Source organism: Taudactylus pleione, unplaced genomic scaffold, assembly GCF_031769625.1.
Source record: "Taudactylus pleione unplaced genomic scaffold, aTauple2 ptg000080l, whole genome shotgun sequence".
Classification (NCBI taxonomy): domain Eukaryota; kingdom Metazoa; phylum Chordata; class Amphibia; order Anura; family Myobatrachidae; genus Taudactylus; species Taudactylus pleione.
The window spans coordinates 58199-69787 of NW_028284482.1; the positions used below are offsets into that span (position 1 = coordinate 58199).

At 43.7% G+C, this 11589-nt stretch overlaps 1 long non-coding RNA gene across 1 annotated transcript in view; it reads left to right on the top strand.

The window, feature by feature from the left end:
• The window catches only part of LOC148532225 (uncharacterized), a 68316-nt gene extending 57798 nt beyond the window's left edge, over nucleotides 1-10518 (top strand). Inside the window, exon 6 of the long non-coding RNA XR_015877752.1 lies at nucleotides 10278-10518. This is a non-coding gene — a long non-coding RNA (uncharacterized LOC148532225). The remainder of the gene's footprint in view (nucleotides 1-10277) is intronic.
• Nucleotides 10519-11589: the final 1071 nt, after the last annotated feature.

The window sequence follows — 11589 nt, forward strand, 5'->3', positions numbered from 1 at the left end:
CTTACATCCATGGAAGAAAGTCAGGATACCACCAACACTACTCTGTCTAATTGTGATGGGGATAGAGTGGTGTTTTGCGCTTGTTTTTCTGCAGCTCAGTTGTTTGGGATAAAATGAACTTTATAAATGTATGAGCGCTGGTATGAAACTGTATAGGAATTGCACCATAAAAAAATAAATTAATTAAAATATATATAAAAACAATAAGTAAATAAGAAAAGAATGGAACAGAACTTAGAGAATAAATGATAATTGAAGCAAGGAAAGAAAAAGGGGGGAGGGGGGCGAAGAGGAGAGGGATACAATAGGAATAAGTGGAAAAGAAGGTAACAAGAAGGATAGCATAAACAGTATTAATATTTATAGTCTTAATAGACTAGTTTGGAGGTGTGCCAGTATGCAGTATAAATCCCGCAATGGGATGCGATGTAATATAATCACAGTTCCGCCTAACTCACCCTATCTATCCTGGCCTTAGCGTTGACTCAGCTACAGACTCCCATCTGAGCCGCGACCATGTGGTGTGCTGGGTTGGCGCCTCTTGATGATGTAGGACGTCGGGCGGTGCATCTATAATATGAGTACATTGGAATCAAATGGACTCAACATCGACATAGAATTGAAAGCATTTCTATAAAGAAACACTTAGTACTTTTTATAATACATTTTTTACAAAAAATTAAAAAAAAAAATTTTTTAATTATAGCTATTAACATTTTTTTTTCGTTACACTCATTTCATTTATTTTTATTCCTTATATCTATCTTTTCCTTTTCCTCTTTCTCTGTGTATTGTTTCGCCCTGCTTTCCCATCATTTTGGCATAAACCAATATGGAGTATAGAACAGGATAAACATGTGTTTACCTCCCTTTTCCTGCACACTTACGGAACAGGATATCCGGTTTTTACCCTTTTTTTCAATAGTTTATCCTATAAATAGCTCACTAAGACATCACTCCCCATCCTTGATAAAGGACCTGCTGAGGTCCAAAACGCGTTGGAGAGCTGGAGGAAGTGTCCAGGGAGCAGTGAAGCAATTACTGCTACCAGTCCATATGCATCGTCCGGCGTCCTACGTCATCAAGCGGCGCCAACACGGCACAACACGTGGTCGCGGCTCAGATGGGAGTTTGTAGCTGAGTCAACGCTAAGGCCAGGATAGGTAGGGTGAGTTAGGTGGAACTGCAACTACTCTGTCTAGGCTGACAACTATAGTGTTTCTTCAATCTATGGAGCTATTGTCTCTTAAAGGTGGAGGATTTAGACAATCGTGGTCGAAGAAATAACATACGCATCAGAGGTTTGCCCAAGGATGTCCTCCCCTCTAACCTAATCGATTCTCTGATGAAGATTTTCAATGAGGTCCTCGGCAATGATCCGAATGACAAAATATAATTCGATAGAGCCCTGAGCCCTCGTGGCTCCTCCTCATATCGGCCTAGAGATGTTATCTGTCGGCTTCACTATTTCTCTCAAAAAGTGGAAATAATGCATAAGGTTAGACAACTGGATGAAATTGACTTCAACGGCTATGTCATCCATAGCTATCAGGACTTATTGCACACATTGCAACAATGCTGAGCTCTATGTCTGCTGACTGACTAAACTAAAATACAGATGGGGCTTCCCATTGCACCTGCAAGTAACCTTCTCAGGCAAGACAAACTCCCTCTACAGCCCCTCTGACCTTCCCTCCTTCTGCTCCTCCCTGGGCTTCCCAGTAGTCGAGACTCCTGATTGGAAAGAGCTTCTGGCACAAATGGACTTGCCTTCTACTTCAACATTCGCTACATCTTGGCAGATGGCCCGAAGTCCTCAACATCAGCCCAGGGCCAACACCTGATTGCCTGATAAATTCTTTCCCTTCCTGGGATTACGTTCCTCTTCTTGCATCATTATATATTTATAACTGTTACTGTTTATTTACATGTTTTTGTCTTGGACTATCTCAATTGGTGATATTTTTGCTATTTTGTATGTCTTCTCTGTCTCCTTTTTTATTTTTCTGTTCTGATGTCATTGTCTAGATTTTATAATTTTGCTATGTACTTGGGGACAAGGTTGATACTGCCCCCTCTATGCCCCTCTACCCGCGTGATGCATCATAATATTGAGACACTGGATCATGATTCTTGCTCCATGGTCTCAGTTGTGGGTTTTTCATTGTTGTTTCTATCTCCTTTTTTGTTAAAGTATGTTTTCTGCCATTTCCCTATCCCCTCTTTTTCTGTTCTCCCTTTTCCTCCACACTTCCTCCTACAGGATCTGCCATATCCATATCTCCTCTGCCCTCCCTGATGTCTTCAACTACTAAACTCCTAGTTTCCTCCATAAAGGCCCATGGCCTGAATATCCCTGAAAAATGGTCTAAGTTTTATGCTCCCTTTGGGCGTACTAGGTAGTCACTGGTCCAAGAAACTCACTTTAAATTAGGCATACAGGCCCCATCTCTCTGTGATAAACATTATCCCACTGGTTTCTACAGTAATAACCCTAATGGGAAATCTAAAGGTGTTGCAATTCTTTTTTCATGGAGGCTCTCTATCTCCAATGTAGTAGTGGACAGATTGATTCCAGGTAGACTCCTCTTGCTCACATGCCAGCTTTACAATCAGGATTTTACATTTATTAATATATACACCCCTAATCAAGCTCAACATACCTTCCTTAGGTCCGCCTTAGACCAGCTCAATCCCTTAATTCAAGGTATCACACTTTTGGATGGAGATCTCAACTGGACGTTAGACCCCCTCCTTGATATCTCTACTAACGCCCCTATGTTTTCTTCCACTAAATATCGGCAGGTCAGGAAGTTTTTTCATGACCACCAGCTGGCTGACTCTTGCACAACTTTATACTCTACCGGTCGTAACTGTTCCTTTAATTCTCACCCACACCACACTTATTCCCATCTAGATTACCTATTTCTCTGCCATAGACATCTCCACATGCTCACTGATGCTACTATTGGACTGATAACCTTGTCAGATCATGCTCCAGTCTTATTGACTTTGGCCCTCATTCAGAGCCACTCGCTATTTGTGGTCGTTCATTCTAAAACTAGGGGTGGCTATTCAAATGAACCGTTCGCTGTTTGCGGTCTGTTCATGCCTCTATGTCTGAACGAGCGAACAAAACTTGCGTTCGTTTTTTGGAAAAATACGCCCCCTGGCCGCTCGCATCCTACGTCATGTCCGCTATTTATTAGATTAATCGAGTACATCGACAAGGGTATGAACTGCTCGCTATTCTTGGGGTTGGTGTTTGCTACCACAATTTTGCGAGCAGTTCTGACTATAAAATAACCCAGTGACGTGGTCAATGACGCTGCTGTTTTAAATATGCACACCCATAAAACGCCCGTTTTGACCTTTAAGCACGCCTGCGTTCTGATTTCCACTTCCCATTTTCAAGCACCTTCCCCTGTTACCACCCACATACGCCTCTTTCTGTCACTCAAAATAGCAGGCATTCGCTATTTTGCGAGCACATGAATTTCGGCCACACTGACTGGTTAGCGCATGCGTATAACGATCCGTACGCATGCGCAGTTGGGCTAACATCGCTCGGAACGAACGAGCGGCCGCTTACGAGCGGCTCTGAATCAGGCCCTTTGACCCTCCCACACTCCTCTTCTAAACAATGGATGTGGCGACTTAATGAGTCCCTTCTACAAGATGTTTACTGTAAGGCCAAGCTTGATTTGGCTCTTTCTGAGTACATGCCCATGATGTCACCGCAACAATGTCTGAAATCTCTATCTGGGAGGCCCATAAATGCGTCATCCAAGGCAAGCTCATTCAATTAGGCTCATATCGTAAAAAAAAAAAAATCTACTCAAATCTCGGCCTTACTACAGCAAATTCAATGACTCGAGGCGTCTCATAAGTTGACCATGTCCGGAGATGATTATTATAAGTTTTCGGAAGCAAGCAATGCTCTTAGTACACTACTTATGGACAATATTAAATTGTCCTTAAGAAAGTGCAAGAGCCGCTTCTATCAATGTGGGAACACACTGGGAAAACTTTTGGCCCGGGCCCTGAGAGCTCAGCGAGTATCTGGACTCACACACACACTTCAAGACAATTCGGGCACATCTCATTTTGAAATCTCCAAACTTGCCTCTTGCTTCCAGCAATACTGTATTACTCTTCTCTCTACAACTTGACTAATCTTTCCTCTAGACCATCCACTCTGCCTACTTCACAGGATGCACTAGATTATCTCTCCTGTATTTACTTCCCCACTATTTCCCCTTCAGATAGATTCGCTCTAGAACGTCCCTTCTCCATGCAAGAGTTTGAGATAGCTATATTCTTCTCTTCTGCTGGCAAAAGCCCAGGCCCTGATGGCTTGACAATACTGTAGCTTATTATAGGACTTTTAAGGACAAATTAGCCCCTTTGATGCTAAGTACTTTTAACACTGTCTCTGCGGAATCCCAATTTTCTAAACAGTTCTGCAGACTCACATCTCTGTTATTCCTGAAGCAGTTAAGGACCCCATCCTGTGCCCGAGCTACAGGCCCATATCCCTATTAAACGTTGACCTTAAATTATATGCCAAACTAATAGCCAACCGGTTACATTCCCTTCTTCCCCAACTGATCCACAATGGCCAAGTGGGATTTGTCAGAGGTCATGAGGCACGTGACAATACCACGAAAGTCCTCAATCTAGTTAATTTTTCCACTTCTTAGATGAATACTCCAATTATCTTACTTTCTACCGACACAGAAATAGCATTTGAGAGAATCAGTTGGTCTTTTATGAGGTCTTTGCTCATTCACATGGGATTGGGTCCTCTTGCTCTCCATAGGATTTAGCCCTGTATTCATGTCCCTTGGCGAGGGTATAGATCAGTGGTCTATCTGTAACCTTTTCCATAAACAATGGCACGCGGCAGGGTTGCCCTTTATTGCTGTTGATCTTCATTCTCTGTACGGAGGCACTAGCATGATCCGTATGGGCCAACCCCCATATTTATGATATTCTACCTGGCAGCATAGAACACAAATTGGCTCTATTCGCGATTACCTATTAGCTATCATATCCCATCCGGTGACATCCCTGCCACATTTAATACGTGAGTTTGAACAGTTTGGGAAATTAACTAATTTCAAAATTAATTTTTCAAAATCTTGGGCTCTAAACCTTTCCGCTCATGCCTCCATGGTTGCAGGTCTACAAACCATGTTTCCATTCATTTGGCATCCCTCTCATATCACTTACCTACGGGTTAAAATGACCATAAACTTGTCACAACTTTTTGCTACTAATTTCTCCTCTCTTTTCTACTCTATTTGGTCGGATTATTCCCACTGGCATTTGAAGCAGCTTTCTTGGCTAGGGAAAATTAATATAGTTAAATGACTACGCTTCCCAAATTCCTTTACCTCTTTCAAACTCTACCTATTCTGTTACCTGATTCTTGGTTTCGTTCTCTGAAAATACTGAGGGATTGATTCAGAGCCGGATGCTCTGACAGAGCGCTCGCTCTGAATCAGGGCCGGCCCCCTGTTTTTTTAAAGCGGCCTCCTGGCCGCTCGCATAGCTGTGGGTGGTCAAGACCATCGCGACCATCGGGCTTGTGACAAGACCCTTGTGGTAGGGTCTCGTTGCCACAAGCCCTGGAGTGCTTTCGGCCCTATGGGAACGCCTCCGTCTGGGCAGCCACGCCCACCAAAGGAGGCGTGCTGTCACTCACCATCGACAGCACGCCCCCTTTGGTACGAGACCCAGAGCGATGGCTTGCCCGTCGCTATCCGGGTCTCGCGCATGCTCACGATGGAGCCGGCACCGTCATGCGCACTGGGCCACCATCGACCCGCTTGTGAGCGCACACCGCTGACGAGCGGGTCTGAATCAGACCCTGATTCAGCAATTTATCTGGTCCCAGAAAAAGCCTCGGATCAGACAGGATCTTTTATCGCGGCCTAAACAATATGTTTGATAATGAACTGAATGAGTTTTATCTATTTTGATGGTAACTTTGGCATTTTCCCAGTATTGCTGCAATTGCAGCAGGTTTGGTTCGGGATCCCAGCAGTTAGAATCCAAATTCCGGCATCCCAGCAGGGTTAGGACACCGACACTTGTCCCTCTCCTTAACCCTCCTTCCCAGGTGCCTAAACCTAACCTCCCCCTCCGTGTGCCCTAAACCTAACCCTCCTCCCTTAGGGGCCCATTTATTAATGATCGCATTTTGCAATGCGATCAGGGCATGCAGTACCGCCCCTGATCGCATTGCAAAATGCGATCCTATCTGCCGGATGTATTATCCGGGACATGCAGGGAGACGGGCTCCGAAAAGAGCCCGTCCCTGCGATGTCTCCGGAGGGCAGTCGGGGTGTCTGCGCATGCGCAGTCCCGCGGACTGCACATGAGCTGCGCCCATTGCCGGCGGAGGGATCTGGCAGATCCCTCCGCCGGCTGATATGCGGTAAGTGCCCATAGGAAACAGCGGCTAACGCTATCTTTAGATAGCGTTAGCTGCTGGGGCCAACATCGGGAATGCTTCGCATTCCTGATATTGATACATTTGGCAGCATCGCATCCCCCATAGAAACCTATGGGGGAGGCGGCTGCCAGCGGCAATGGAGGGATCACAGCAGGTATCGGAGATACCTGCTGCGGTCCCTCCTTCATACATTCGGGGGATACTAAGTATTTGAGGTAAACCCCCGAAAACAGGTGTTTTCGGGGAATTTACCTCAAATGCACTTTGATAAATGGGCCCCTTAGTGCCTAACCCTCCCCCCTAGTGCCTAACCCCAGTACTTACCGTTGGAATGCCGGCAATCAGGATGCCAGTACCAGGATTCTGACAGGTGTCGGGATTCCGGCGCTGGCATTCTAAGCACTGGCATCCGGACTGTCCGGATTTTGACTGGATCCTATTGCAGCATGTGGTCAGTATTAGCCTGGGACTTTCCAACTTCTGCACCATGCTAAAATGTAAGTGTGGTAGCTAATATATGCACATCTAAAGATGTTACACAAGTACAGTATATGTGCTAAATCTACTACCACTTGCATATAACGACTATCCATCCTATCTGAAACAGCCCAAACTAGTCAAAACAAGACTATTGATAATTTTGGGAATGCTATTCTAGATGATAACCACTGGAGGTCACTAGATTATATCGTATACAGTGCACAAATGTAGAAATCAGACATTAATGCTCATTTATACTATCTTTCATGGACATCTGTGCCGAGATGTCTGTGAAATATGACATTTTGCCTCATTCTGAGATCCAAACTTGGCGGGAAGATCCTAGCCAAAACCAGGCTCATCTCTAATTTATAGTAAATCAATCATATTGGGAAATCCAACAGCATAATTGTTCTTTTTGTCACATCTTTAATTTTGCACAAATGCATAGTAGTTTACAGACATTCACATGGTTTGTTCAAGCTAAAATGGTAATGTATTTGTGGTTCAAAACATTAGCTTAATCCACGGGTTCTCAAACTCGGTCCTCAGGACTCCGAACAGTAAATGTTTTCCAGGTTTTCTTCACAGAATCACAAGTAAAATAATTAGCTCCACCTGTGGATTTTTTAAAATGTGTCAGCCAGTAATGAATACACCTGTGCACCTGCTAGGTGACTTACAAAATGTGAACTGTGTGGGGTCCTGAGGACCGAGTTTGAGAACCACTGGCTTAATCTAATGATCGGAGTTGCTTGAATGGGACATTTATGTTATGAGAATTATTGGAAACAACATGTCAAAATTATATTTCATCTCATCGTGCATGAGATTTAATGTAGATAAAAGGGTGGAGGGAGCATACTTAAAGTATGTTCCTCTATTTACAGGAGTTTGCACATCTTATTCTGCTGAAAAAGACTTGCTTTTTTCCACCAAAGGTTTTGGAAATCAGAGGGGAGATTTACTAAAATCTGCTTACCTTCTCATGGGGGGGAGATTTATTAACCGGCAAAGTGGCATCAGCGCACATACCGCTTCTCCCTAATGTATGATTGGGGGTCTGGGCAGGAGCGTCTTAAGAGAGGAGAGGGCCTGTCTGCACTCACCGTGCAGGGCCCCCTCCTCTCTCCCTGGTGGCTGGCAGCCGACTGATGCGGCTGGCCAATCACCGGAGCATTAGTAGACTCCGAGCACTAGAGTGTGCCCGAAGTCTACTGCGCATGCGCAGAACGCCAGAAATGACCGCGGCGGTCATTTTCCGGTGTTCTGCGCATGCGCAGTAGACTCCGGGCACATTCAAGTGCACGGAGTCTACTGCGCATGCGCAGAACAACGGGAAAATGGCCACGGCGGCCATTTTCCGTTGTTCTGAGCTGCGCTGAGACCCGACGTGGAACCACGGACAGGTAAGTTTAAAAAAAAAAATGGGTGCAGGGTGTGCGGTGCGGGGCACCCATTATAGATAAGCCACTGGGTCTGGGCAATACAAGATAGCAGCGCTGATAGACAGGGCTATGTATGAACAGTCAGTTCGCCTGACCGTTCTGCCCACTGCAGCTGTCGCTATCGACAGCTACAGCCTGGCAATGCACTATCCCCACAGCAGAGACAGCACTGTCCCTGCTGCGGTGGCTGATGGCCCAGGGCTGCACGCGAGATCTTGCGATACTTGTGCGATACCGCGCATGCTCAGTGGAGCAGGTCTGGACTGAGACACAGGGCATCAGCACTAGGCTGATGCGCTGTGTTCTGGAGGGGGGAGTTATCACTCACCCGCTACGGCCGATGAGATGTTAATACATCTCATCGGTAGTTCTTCCAACTTTGCCTCGGTAAAGAGACAAAGCAGGAAGCTTTATAGCAGCATGTTAAGTGCCGCTATAATACATCTGCACCATGGTTTTCAATCCACCACACAGCAGTGGCATGGGGTTTCTCCATACTGCTGGAGAGTAAATACTGCAGTAAAAATATTTTTTGTGGCTCTTGCTTCAGCATTAATACACCTCTCCAAGGGTATTTATCAAAGCTGGGAGAGAGATAAAATTGAGAGAGATAAAGTACTAACCAATCAGCTTCCAAATTACATTTTGCAGGCTGTGTTTCAAAAATGATACTTAGCAGCTGATTGCCTGGTAATTCATTTTTTACAATTTTATCTCTCTCCCAGCTTTGATAAATACCTTGCAAAACTGCAAAACAAGATTCTGAAGATCTGTACAGAATGACTTCAGGATGGGAGACATGGGCATTAGAAAACCCCATCTAAAGCATATACAGGAGAAGAGATCGCCGTTATAACTAAAAGTTTATTCTGAAGGCAGCCTTTAAATACCACACACTAAGGGCAACACCATAAGCCGAGTGTCACAAGCCGGACTAAAAAAAAAACAGTTTTTGTACTAAGCTTTCTAGCGTTTCAGCACTCACATGTCCCTGCAGGACAGATTTTGTATAAATCCTATTTTGTCAAGTCAGGTGATTGCTAGTCAGCCAGTCTAAGAAGTGCTAAGAACTTTAGTCAGGTAGCACATGACTTCTGTATCCAATCCACAGCCTAAATAAGTCTCTTCCTGGCCATAACTCTTTGCCAGTGCAACTTCTGATGTTCCTGTACTGTATGTAATTTCTGACTTCACAGTATCACCTCCATTTTTACTGTGAAAGACCTGTTTAACCACTTAACTGACAATTTTTTTTCCCAAAAACCGCTCCAAAAATGTTGTTTTTTTATGATTGAATTACTCTCGAACTGAACTACAATTTGTCACGAACCCGGGCTGACTCGCAGATACAACAGCTGGTTGTGACGCCGGCGCACTGCGGTCACTTACCAAAATACACGATAATTCTGTCACCGCGCAGACGGTTCTCCGGAGGTCTGCGATCTCCAAATAGATTCATAATAAATCACATTCAAATTACACACAAATATGTAGCATGGGCCTATCCAGACACGCAAGTTCAATAAGAATCACAGAGAATATGCTAGATTAAATGTGTTTAATCCAAAAAATATGTTCAAGGCTTAGTTACAAAAATATTAATAAAATGACAAACAGTTATAATGCAAATATTTTCTTAAAAATAAAAGAGAGAAATAATTTAGAGTCCCTAAGACTAATTTACACTAAAATTCTTAGCACTACTGATGGGGTGGGGGATCTCACCCACAGGAATATCCTGATGCACTCCCAGCCCTTCCATCTGATCACCAATGAGTGAATGCTTGACCTGTCACTATAGCCTGCATCGTAAGCATGTCATCTGAAGCATGGAGTTAGAACCGGAGTTGAGTTTTAATACCATCTCTCATCTCATCTCTTTTCAGGTAAATGAATGCCATCTTCCATAACTGATGCTTTTAATTGTAAGAATAGTCTGTATTGAAAGTTTGTTTTGCAATTGTGGGTCTGCAATATCCCCACCAACCCTCCCCCTGTACCAGCTGACCCAGCATCTCCTACAAAGTGGAATCATTTAAAAGCCTGCAAAGGCTTGGCCTGCCACTATAGCCTGCATTGTAGCATGTCATCTGAAGCATGGAGTTAAGCTGGGTACACACCTAAAGATTTTCTGTCCAACCATCCAACTAGTTGATTGGTTGGAATGAAAATCTGGTAACGTATGTGAGTAACTGATGATCAGCAATTTGCTCCTAAATGCCAGAAAACAGATGAAAATGGTCGTCAGACAAGTTTGTTAAATGTTTGATCTAAACAATTTGTTCAAACAACAGTTTTTGTCCATTTTCCGTCATTTGGGAGCAAATTGCTGATTGTCATTTGCTTTCATACCTTACCAGATATTCATTCCAACCAATCAACTAGTTGGATGGTTGGACAGAATCTTTATGTGTGTACCCAGCCTGAGAACCGGAGTTGGAACTGGATTTGGACTTTGAACAACTTTCTAAACCAAAATGGAGCAATCTCTCAAACACTGCAGCTCAGGAATGCTACCACTCCACTTTCAATTCACCCCCCCCCCCCTAGACTGGGTTTGGGGGCAGTCTCATGCTGCATCCCAATCGCGCTCAACAAGCTTCTGGATGCGACAAGGTCTCACACTCGAACGAGAGAAATGCTTGGTGCAGTCATGTTACCTGTTACAGTTTACACCGTTATATTTAATTTCTGATTAACTTTAACATGGTTTTTAGTATTTTTACCTTATAATGCTGTCACTATTATTTTTTTAAGATGGCCTTTTTATACCTTTGTATTTAGCCTCTCATTAATTATTTTAATGTATTTCTCCGCCTCCTCCTGATGTTTTTTTCCTTCCTTTACTTAGATCGTTGTCTACTCTATACTCCAAATGTTTATATACCATGTACTTGTCCTGCAATGTCTTGTACTGTATGTCACTGTTTTCTTGTTTTGTTCAACTGTTTATGTACTGTTTCTGAACTTTGTAAGGCGCTGCAGAACCCTTGGGATAATAATAATAATAATAATAAGGTCAAGAACATCTTTTTAAATCTTTTCCAACACGATTTTATAAAAAAAATATTTTTTTAAACACCGTATACCATAAAAATAGCAATTTTTATTATATACTGTAGTGATGGCCATTGACAGCTGTACCATCAATGGTTGATGGGTTCAACCATAGATAGAAACAATCGATTGTTTGAGACC